The sequence below is a fragment of the Herpailurus yagouaroundi genome, unplaced genomic scaffold (genome assembly GCF_014898765.1).
Source record: "Herpailurus yagouaroundi ecotype Mexico unplaced genomic scaffold, PumYag 100, whole genome shotgun sequence".
Taxonomy (NCBI): domain Eukaryota; kingdom Metazoa; phylum Chordata; class Mammalia; order Carnivora; family Felidae; genus Herpailurus; species Herpailurus yagouaroundi.
The window spans coordinates 49,453,570-49,464,123 of record NW_024412391.1 but is presented as its reverse complement, the minus strand read 5'-3'; positions in this window follow the sequence as shown (position 1 = coordinate 49,464,123).

The window sequence follows — 10,554 nt, the reverse complement described above, 5'->3', positions numbered from 1 at the left end:
AAAAAAAAAAGCCCTTCCAAACTTTTCTACAGTCTCTGCAGTGTTAAATGAGGTTGTTGGTCAGTGAACGTGAATGAAAGGACTGATTTTTATTCACAGGATCCCATGAAACTGTAGGCAAGTAAAATGACTAGGGATTTGTATAGATTTTAAAATACCTTTTCCAGGTGCCTGAGTTGCTCAGTTGGTTAAGTGTCCAACTTCAGCTCAGGTCATGATCTTGTGGTTCCTGAGTTCAAGCCCTGCGTTGGGCTCTGTGCTGACAGCTCAGAGCCTGGAGTCTGCTTCAGATTCTGTGTCTCCCCCTCTCTCTGACCCTCTCCCACCCCCCTCTCAAAACTAAATAAACATTAAACAATATAATAAACATAAAATACCTTTTCAAATTACTGAACATAGGCTGGCACCTTCCCCTCTTTCCTCCTAGGGCTTTGAGCCACTTTGAGCCAAGGGACCCATCAGATTTTTTTCCAGTCCTGACATCATGTGATTTTGAAATCTACTCTAATTCTAAGGCCCAAAGTGCATTTTAAAGATTTCAATACAGGGTTGAGCTGCCAAAGCCACCCTGCCTCCAGCTGTTGCTATTTTGAGAAGGAGGCGAGGATAGGTTTCTTAAGCTTTTGTTCCCTCTGTCTGCTGAAGCCACTGCTGTTGAAGTGACACAGCCAATCCCAGTGTCCTCTTTTCCAGCCGCATCTCACCTGGCTCATCAGTAGTTTTTGACAGATGTCCTCTCCCTCCCTCTTGAAACATTTCTTAGTCTCCTTCTTGGTCTCCTCTTTGCTGCTTTGTCGTCATCTTCCAAACGCTTCACAGTGGAGTGCCTACAGCTCAGTTTTTAAATATCTCCTCTCTATGCTCACTCCCTAAGTGCCATTGTGCAGTCTCAAGGCTCTTTTACATCCTGATGACTCCCAAATTTATGTCTCTGTTCCCAGTGACATACCAGAGCCAGCTGGCCTGGGCTCACGAGAGCACATTTCTTCCCAAATCCGTATCTAATGACAGTGGCATCATGTTGGTTACTAGAAATCAGCCATGGTGAAGTCATTACACCAAAGAAATTGACAAACACTACATGTTGAGCCTCTTTTTCTCGCCCCCCCCCCCATCCCCAGACCGCTAGTTGTGAAGTATTTCCTAGCCCACCATTTTTCCTGAACTTTCCCACTGAACTCTGGTTTGTGTGTCCGACTGCCAACTTGGTATTTCCCCTTGGCGATCAAACATGTCTAAAATGGAACTCCTCTCTCCCAACCCCGTCCTTCGCCCCAGCTATCCCCTCCCAGGAAATAACAACTTTATCTTTCTAGCTGCTCAGGTAAAAAATGTATGTTACCTTTGACTCTTCTCTTACTCTCCTATCACATATTCAAACCATTAGTAAATCTTATGGTTTTCCATATATATATATATATATATATATACACCCAGGGTACTCAAAATACTTACTCCAGGTAAGGATGGATGGATGGATAGATCCAAGAGGGAGGAACAAAGGAGTTGTGTTTCCTGCTAGATCTCAATGATCTAGTCAGAATTGCTTACTGCTCCCCTCCCCTTCTGTACCCCTTGTCCAGTAGACTGACTTAGCATTTGGTAAGCAAGAGTCTCATGCACTTCACTTCATGTCACACTCCACTCACATGCCCTCTTACGTGCTTGTTGTAGAAAGAAATCAGCAGGATGGATGGTCATTGTCAGTGTCTCTCCCTCCCACATACTTTCACCACATGGAAGGTGTATATGAATCTGATTTTTACATTATTCTACTTCATGTAACACGAAGCAACAAGTCAATGGTGGATTTCCTATGGAGCTAATGAACCTTAAGCTTCAGGGTCCCCCACTTGCATTGGGTCACGAGGGTACTGAGAATGGCCGGGAGTCCTAAAGTGTTCTAGATAGGACAGAAAAGCCAAGTTAGAGTTTCCTCCATAAGTCAAGGTGCCACTTATTGAAATTCAATTTGCTGATTAAATAACCTATGAAAAGAAAGTTGCTACGTGTTCTCTCTAAATGCTTTAAGGGAGTGCCTACATGGCCCAGTAGGTTAAGCCTCTGAGTTCAGCTTGGGTCATGATCTCATGTTTCATGAGTTCAAGCCCCATGTCGAGCTCTGCCAGTATGGAGCCTGTTTCTGATCCTCTGTTTCCCTCTCTCTCTCTGCCCCTTCCCTGCTTGTGAATGTGTGCTCTCACTCTCACTCTCGCTCTCTCTCTCTCAAAATAAATAAACATGTAAAAAACTAAATGCCTTAAAAATATTTAGGAGAGTTGTTTGAAGGCACTCAAACCATCTTCCTGAGAGCTGATCAAATAAGGTTAGTCCTAATTTTATCTGGAACTTCCAAAGAGTCTACACCATATTGTTACATGTCCTACATATGTAACTAGAACTTTGATAACTCTCCATCAGGGTACACTCAAAGGAATAATAAAGCAGTTATTATCCCAAACTTCAGAGACATCACCCATTAACATCTACACAATGTCATCTCCTAAACAAATGACCATTTCCCCCACTACACCAACATTTTGGAAAGCTGTACTGCCTCCATCCACCCATGAAAGGGTAGAGCAGGGTCTGTCATACTGAGAGCAGGAAAACCACACTAATAGCCTAAGAAAAAATGTTAAAACAAAACAAAACAAAAAAAACCACATTTTTTATCATTCTAGTTGGCTAGCCTTTGAGTGGTTGAAGTGCAGATGGGTCCACTCCCTTAAATGTCACCCACTGTCCTGTCAATAGCCAATGACAAAACAAACAGATGGCTAAAGAATGGGGTGGGGGTGAAGGGCAGATGGGAGGGAAGGAATACATGCTGGAAATAACTCAATCCATGGTTTAGTAAGTTGTGTGTGCAGAACTCTGCTGGCAAATTTCACCGGAATTGTACTTTTGGGAAGATGGTAAGATTGGATTACATCTTTAAAATAATTGTTCAAATAAGTGGGCTAGCACAGAGGAGAAGTCTGTATTGACTCTCTGTTTACCCAGAAGGGGCAGAAAAGTACAAAACGAGCTTTTCTTTAACTACAATGGCAATCTTCTAATAGCAGCACTGACTTGCTCCAAAATACAAGACTCAGAGGTTGATAATCATCTTTCAGCTCAGGTTATTGCATGCAATTTTTCACATTCACTCGACTTTTTTCACAGAGCTCTTAGTAAAGTAACTCTCTTAACAATAAAAGCTTTTATGGAGCCCATTACTCTGGAGAGCGAACCACTCCTGTTTTTTTTTTTTTTTTTCTTCTTCTTCTTCTTCTTCATCTTCTTCTTTTTATTGGCTCCTTGGAATATTTATGGCTGCCTTTGTTCTCACTGCAAACTTACGCATCTGGCTGTGTGTGGCCAGTTTCGTTGTTTTTGTTGTTGTTGTTGGATAGGAAATGGATAAGTGTGTGCAGACGTTTGGGTGGCTTCGTTTATGCACATGAGGTTCTCTTTTCATCACCTTGTCACTGCAAATCTTCATTGTTTAGCCAGGGAGTGTTTGCTCCCGGACTCTTTCCACTGTGAGCTGTGTGACCTAAAACTTTATGAGCTGCCATGCAACTTCTTCCTGATAAACAGGTTCTCTGGTGGAGGGAGCCTTGAGTGAGGCTGGGCTTCAGCAACAAAAGCTTGACTCCCTGAACACAGAATAAACGGATTAGATTCCCTGGTAAAGAGTTTCACTGGAACTAACTTACATAAGCAGAGCGAGTGCAGTCTGGCCTGGATCAGGGGAGAATAAGGAAGCCTGTTCTCCATGGGATTCTCATGGACACAGGTGCAGCATGCATGAGAATTTCCCATCTTTACTGCTGCACAGGAGGACTGCACTTAGGCAGTAAAACATTGGCACCAGTCTCCAAACTCAGAAAGGACAACCCAGCCTTGCCATAATAATCCTTCCTGCAATTAGGTCTGTTCTCTGACCTGGAAGATCAGATAGTGGTTGAGATGGCTGGCTGTACAGCCAAGGTGTCTGGGTAAGTTATTCAACTTGCTGAGCTTCAATGTCTACACCTGCAAAATGGGAATAATAGTATTTACATTGTAGGGTTGTGGTATGGATTGAGATAATACAAATAAAGTGCTTAAATTCATATCTGACCCATAGTGAGGTCTCATAACATTGGATTTTATTAGCTCTCTAATTAGAATGTAGGCTCCTTAAGGGTAGGCTTGGTCTGTTTTGTTTACTGCTATGTCTCTCACACCTAGGACTTAGTAGGTGCCAATAAATACTTGCTAAAGGAATTCCCCACTAAGTTAGCCTAAGAACTTGTTCCTGTAAAGGAATCAGGAAGAGGAGTTCTCCTAAATATCAAGTACATGGGCCTCCATAGTTCCCTGGTTCCTGTTGAGCACCCATCCAAGGATTTAGTTGAAAGGCGTTGGGGATGTTTCACCTCCCAATATGGTTTGTGGGACAGTAACTTTCAAACCTGTCCAGAAAGCAACGCAGGTAATTCTAAAGCTCATATAAATCCACCTCTTTTTTCTGCTTTCCTCACTAGAGAAGAACCAAAAAATTAGCACACCTCCCTCAACATATCTACTGGACAAATGCTCATCACCCACAGAGGTCATTTCCGCTGACTCCTCTCCACTGTGAGGCTCACCTGGAAGCTCCTGATAGCACAGGAGGCTGTAAAGAGTTATCTCCGTTGTTCCTGATGCACTGTGGCCAATCTAAGCATGAAACTATTTTGTGGCCAAATGCAATCGGAGATCACAGGTCTCTTAACTTCGAATGTAGGAGTTTGAAAAGACAGTTTTACACCAACCTGTTCTTTACGGTATAAATGTAGCAGTAAGTCAACATGGGACTCTTTCCAAATCCATTTTAGCTGAGGCCCTGAAAGCACACAGCAATAGGTGGCAGATGTGTGTGTAATTTTATCCATCTATAGCTTCATTTCCCTATGGATCCATGCTTAGCTTCAGGGTTCCTTTAGATAACCAGGTGAGTTAAAGACAAACTTGATCTCTTGCATTCTTTATGAAGACCGTCCACACTGTGGGATCTATGAGACACCCACAAGTGGCTCTACAGACAGTGAAGTAGGGCAGAAGTGCTTCAGTCTTGACTTTGCAGCCTCAGGGCTTGCTGTGATGCCTGATTCCTTTAGGAACTCCCTAGGATATATGTTAAGCAGAGTTGGATACAGTGGGTCAGCTGTGTTCAGTGTCATGGAACAGGCCACTCCCCACCCAGACCAGGCCTGGAGAATGTGGGAATTATTGCCGAGATCAAGAACTTGCTGGAATGTTAACCACTGCCTGGAAGCCCTGGATAATCCAGGAAGTCATGGACTGCTTCAGCCCAGCGCATAAACAGTAAAGAACTTCTTGCTTCTGTAGGTGCTGAAAGGAAGCAGTGGGGTCATTAAAGTGTGTTCCTGGTGGCCGGTGGGTTATGGCATGCTTTTCCAGCACAAAGGAAACATCGGTAATCTCTGGTTGATTGTCCTCACCTTCTCATGGCTGTGGTCTCAGGCAGCAATTATGGAATGTTTGTGTTGATCATCCCCAACTTAACTTGGGAAGGATTGAAAAAAATACAGGTTCCTTGCACTCGTGCGATGTGACTGAGTATATACAATTGCAAATGGATAAAGAAACACCTATGACCCTCCTCTAAACAACAGAGAGGAATATGTTTTAAAAGAAGATGCAGCGATTCAGTATGTGAGGTTTTCTTTGTGACCTAAAATCCAAAGAGAGTGGGATTAAGCAAAAGGTAGAAGATGGCAAACTGGAAGGTATTGACCAGAGCTACCAAGAACACTGTCATGAAACCATGAGCTACATGGACTTTGCTCAACCATCATTAGGGAAATCTTCGGCTAAACAGCCCCATTCCTTTAAGGATCATTCAAATGACCTGGCTCATGGTACCTTTGTTCAAGCTGTATGACAAACCCCCAACTCGAGTCTTTATTTCAGGAGCTAGAGAAGCAAGGGCGAAGAAAATTCAGCTTAAATACACCTCTCGTCTATTATAAAATAGGGTCAGGGCTCCTGCATACTTTTTGGTAGCTTCTTTCTATGTAAGCCTGAAAGATGAACTAACACTAAGTACCCTGAGGTAACTCAGTTTTAAGTGAGTCCAAATGAAGCAAGTTTAATAAAGCTTTGGTATTGAAATGTAAGTTGATTATTGAAATGTAAATCCCAAAGATTTTGATCTCTATAGTTATATAGTAACCTAGTGCAAGACCAGCCATCTCAGATTTCTTTCTAAAATAATGGAAAACTGATTTCAATAACCATGTTGTGTCTTCCATGTCACACACACACAAAAGAAAGAATGATTTTCTCTGATTCTGTGAAGATACAGCCTTGGTTGTTGGGATTTCTAGCAACTGCCATTTGATCACCAAAAACTTTGACCTTGAGGAGATAAAGCAGTGATTCTCAACCAGGGGATAGTTTGGCACACCAGGGGACATTTGGCAAGAATAGAAATAGTTCTGATTACCACAAATTGAGTGAGGGGAAGAAGAAGGAGAAGGAATTTGCAACTGGCAACTAGCGGGTGGAGGTCAGGGTTGCTGTTAAACATCCTCTAATTTACAGAATGGCCCCACAACAAGGAGTTATCTGGTCCAGAATGCTCTTTTTTTAAATGTTTATTTATGTTTGAGAGAGAGAGAGAGAGTGAGCAGGGGAGGGGCAGAGAGAGACACACACACAGAATCTGAAGCAGACTCCAGGCTCTAAGCTGTCAGCCCAAACCCCAGTGTGGGACTCGAACCCATGAGCAGTGAGATCATGACCTGAGCCAAAGTCGGATGCTCAACCTCCTGGCCACCCAGGCGTGCCCTGATCCAGAACGCTCTTAATGCCACGGTTGAGAAACCCTGAGCTAGATATTAAAGGTGAACCTAGTATATTGTTATAAAAATGGCAATAAGGAAAGTTATTGCAAAGATGATTTCTCAACCAGCACATGTTTTGGAAAGAAATTCCAAATTGTTTGGAATAATAGCTTTTATTAATAATAATTAATTAATAATTAATAGATCATAATTAAGTATTAAAATAATTAAATACTATTATTTATAATATTTATTTATAAATATTATAATATGATAATTATTTAAAAATAATTTAAAACTATTAAAAATAATTAATAGGTAATAGTGTTTAATTAAATTTACATAATTCTAGTTAATGAAGGGCTTCTAAGGAAACGGCAGGAAGACTGCGTGAAAGCATAGTCATAGCCCTAATTTGATATGCAAAATAACACAGTAAACTAACCTTTTCAGGAACAACCCAGTGGCCCTCAGATGGATATTTGAGGCATTTTTCTAAGTTAGTGAATATGAAGCCCCGTCTGCTCTCCTGTGGGCAGCACATAACATGACTTACTACAGCATTGGCAGTACAGAGGCCAAATTATCCAATTCTCAAGCATCCTTTCAGTCTGTTGAAAAGTTTCTCCAGAGGCACAGAGCGCATGACAAGCAGCTCACGTGTGAGGGGACAGATTTCAGGGGGATGAAATGCAGTCTAACAACCAGCCTCTCTTGGAGAACCTTATCCCATTCTTGCCAAGGCGTCTCTCTATTCTTTCTGGCATTTTTAACGTATTTGACATGTGTCTTAGTCCATTCAGTTTGCTCTAACAAAATACCACAGACTGAATGGATTATAAACCACAGAAATTTGTTTCTCACAGTTTTGGAGGCTGGAAGTCCAAGATCAGCACGAGGACCTTCTTCTGAGTATCAAACTACTCACTGTGTCCTCACATAGCTGAAGGTGCTGGAGGCCCTGTGGGGTCTCTTTTATAAGAGAACTAATCCTGGGGACCTCTGGGGGATTCAATCAGTTGAGCACCCCACTCTTGATTTCTGCTCAGGTCATGATCCCAAGGTCATGGGATCAAGCCCTATGGCAGGCTCCATGCTGAGATTCTCTCTCTCTCTCTCTCTCTCTCTCTCCCCCTCTGCCCCTCTCCCTTCCTTGTGCATACTCTCTCTCTCTCAAATTAAAAAAAAAAACTTTATTTTTAAAAAGAGCACTAATCATGTTCATGAGGGGCTCCACACTCATGACCTAAGCACCTCCCAAAGGCCCCACCTCCTAAGACCATCACTTTGGGCATCAGGATTTCAACATGTGAATTTTAAGGGGACATAAACATACAGACCATCTCACCATGATCCCATCAAATGATGCCCCAACTTCTCTCACCTAGGTTTTCTGCCTTCCTCCTCACTGCAAGCATAAATGATCAGGAGCATGATTATTATGTAAATCCTCCTTACCATTAATCTTTTAAAATAAAGTGTATTATTCAGAGAATTATATCGTGCTTGTATAAAATTAGTTCTCACTAGGTTGCAATTTTAGAAGAAAGACACCCAATAAAAATAATTCCTAGGGGGCCCCTGGCTGGCTCAACTCGATCTCAGGGGCGTTAAGTTTGAGCCTCACATTGGGTGTAGAGATTACTTAAAAATTAAAAATCTTTAGGGGCGCCTGGGTGGCGCAGTCAGTTAAGCGTCCGACTTCAGCCAGGTCACGATCTCGCGGTCTGTGAGTTCGAGCCCCGCGTCAGGCTCTGGGCTGGTGGCTCAGAGCCTGGAGCCTGCTTCCGATTCTGTGTCTCCCTCTCTCTCTGCCCCTCCCCCGTTCATGCTCTGTCTCTCTCTGTCTTAAAAATAAATAAACGTTGAAAAAAAATTTTTTTTAATTAAAATCTTTAGAAAGTAGTGATTCCTAGGAGATAAAACATATAAACATAGAGGCAATAGTTATATCATGGGCTTCTATAATATGCAAAATTAAATTTTACCTTATAGTCCAATGACTTAGTGCCCTAGATAAACAATGACATTGGTTATGTAAGTCTACTTGAGGTATGCATATCAGACCCCATTCTCTGATAGCACTGTATTTATCCATCCCTTCAAGAAATATTTGAGTGTCTTCCACAAATAAGTACTATACTGGGCGCTATATGGGGTGTGGTTCCCATAATTTGTTGGAAAAGTTTTACTTGTGACAAATTATAATTTATAATTGTGATTGTCAATAAATGAATAAATCATTATTGTGTTTCATTCATTTATTGAACATGTATATATCTGACACATGCCTAGGTGCTAGAAATTATGCTAAGTCTTGAGGATACTAAGACTTCGTATTAAAGCAAAAAATCCTTATCTGAGTAGGACAGGCATACAAACTTCCCAGGTTGGATAAAAACAACTGTTAACGGAAAATGTGAGATCGACTCAGCATCCTCCTTAACCTCCTTCTGCTGAGGCTTCTTGTGCTACAAGCAGCTGGGAAGCGAAAGGCCCTGTTTTCCCAGAATCCCATGCAGCTGGAGTTCTGAATGCCTGTTAGATGCCCTCACGCCAGGCATGGAAGTTGGGCGTGAAGGAGAAGCGATTTTCCTGCTGCTGCACCAGTCCTCTGGGGGTAAGTGTTGTCCTGGAGATGTTGGTTTTTATGTAGCAGTTTCTCAAAGACCAGCCACTAGTTTCATGGGAGCTGGGAGGCGAACGTGTTAGTGGTGGTAGTTTCCTGCGATAAAAAGCTCCAATCCCCCAATCCAGTGGATTCTCCACCTTCCTGATAGTGGCAGAGCAGGCAGTTTCCATGATGGGCCAGTGTGGAGCTGTGACTCTGAGAGCCGTTTCTGCAGGACCAGTCGTGGGTTCATGTCGCCAGACGTTTCAGCGATGTTTTAAGTAGCTAATTCTCTGAATCCTAGTCTCCTTTAAATATGCGGGTGTTGCTGCCCACAATACAACACTGACTTTCAAACAAAGACACTGGAGGAACGGCTGGCTGGCTCAGTCAGAAGAGCATGCGACTCTTGATCTCGGGGTCATGAAGTTTGAATCCTACGTGGGGTGTAGATATTACTTAAATGAATTTTAAAAAATTAAAACAAAGACACAGGAAACACAGACATAAACCTGCCATGTTGACGCCGTGAAGAGAGCAGGTAAACTCATGCATTAGGTACTTGTGGGATTAGAGTCCTGGGAGGCAGATTAAAATCAGCAGGGTCCAGGCACCTGGGTGGCTCAGTCGGTCGAACATCAGACTCCTGATTTCCTCTCAAGTCATGATCCGGGGCGTGTGGGATGGAGCCCCATGTTGGGCTCTGCACTGAGTGTGGAGCCTGCTCGGGATATTCTCTCTTTGTCTCTGTCCCTCCTCCAAGTTCTCTCTCTCAAAATAAATAAGTAAACATTTAAAAATAAAATAATCAGGGTCTGCTGTGCTGGGCTGAGTTTTCCCTGTCCTCCGTGCATTGGAGGAAACTTTGCAAGTTTTATGCTGGGGAGTGACATAGTGGTGAGACCCTAGAAAACCGAAACTATACTTTGTTAATCTTTGTATCCTCAGTGTCTAACAGAGTGGATTAGCTGCTAAATTATGAGATGACGGATCTAGGAGCATTTATCTGGGTTTGGTGGCAGCCTAAGGGGAGAAGAGAGGAGGCAAAGAGCCACTGGCATTATCAAGGCATGAAGTTAAGAGTGCAGAGGAGAGTATGCAGAGGATTTGAAGGAAGAG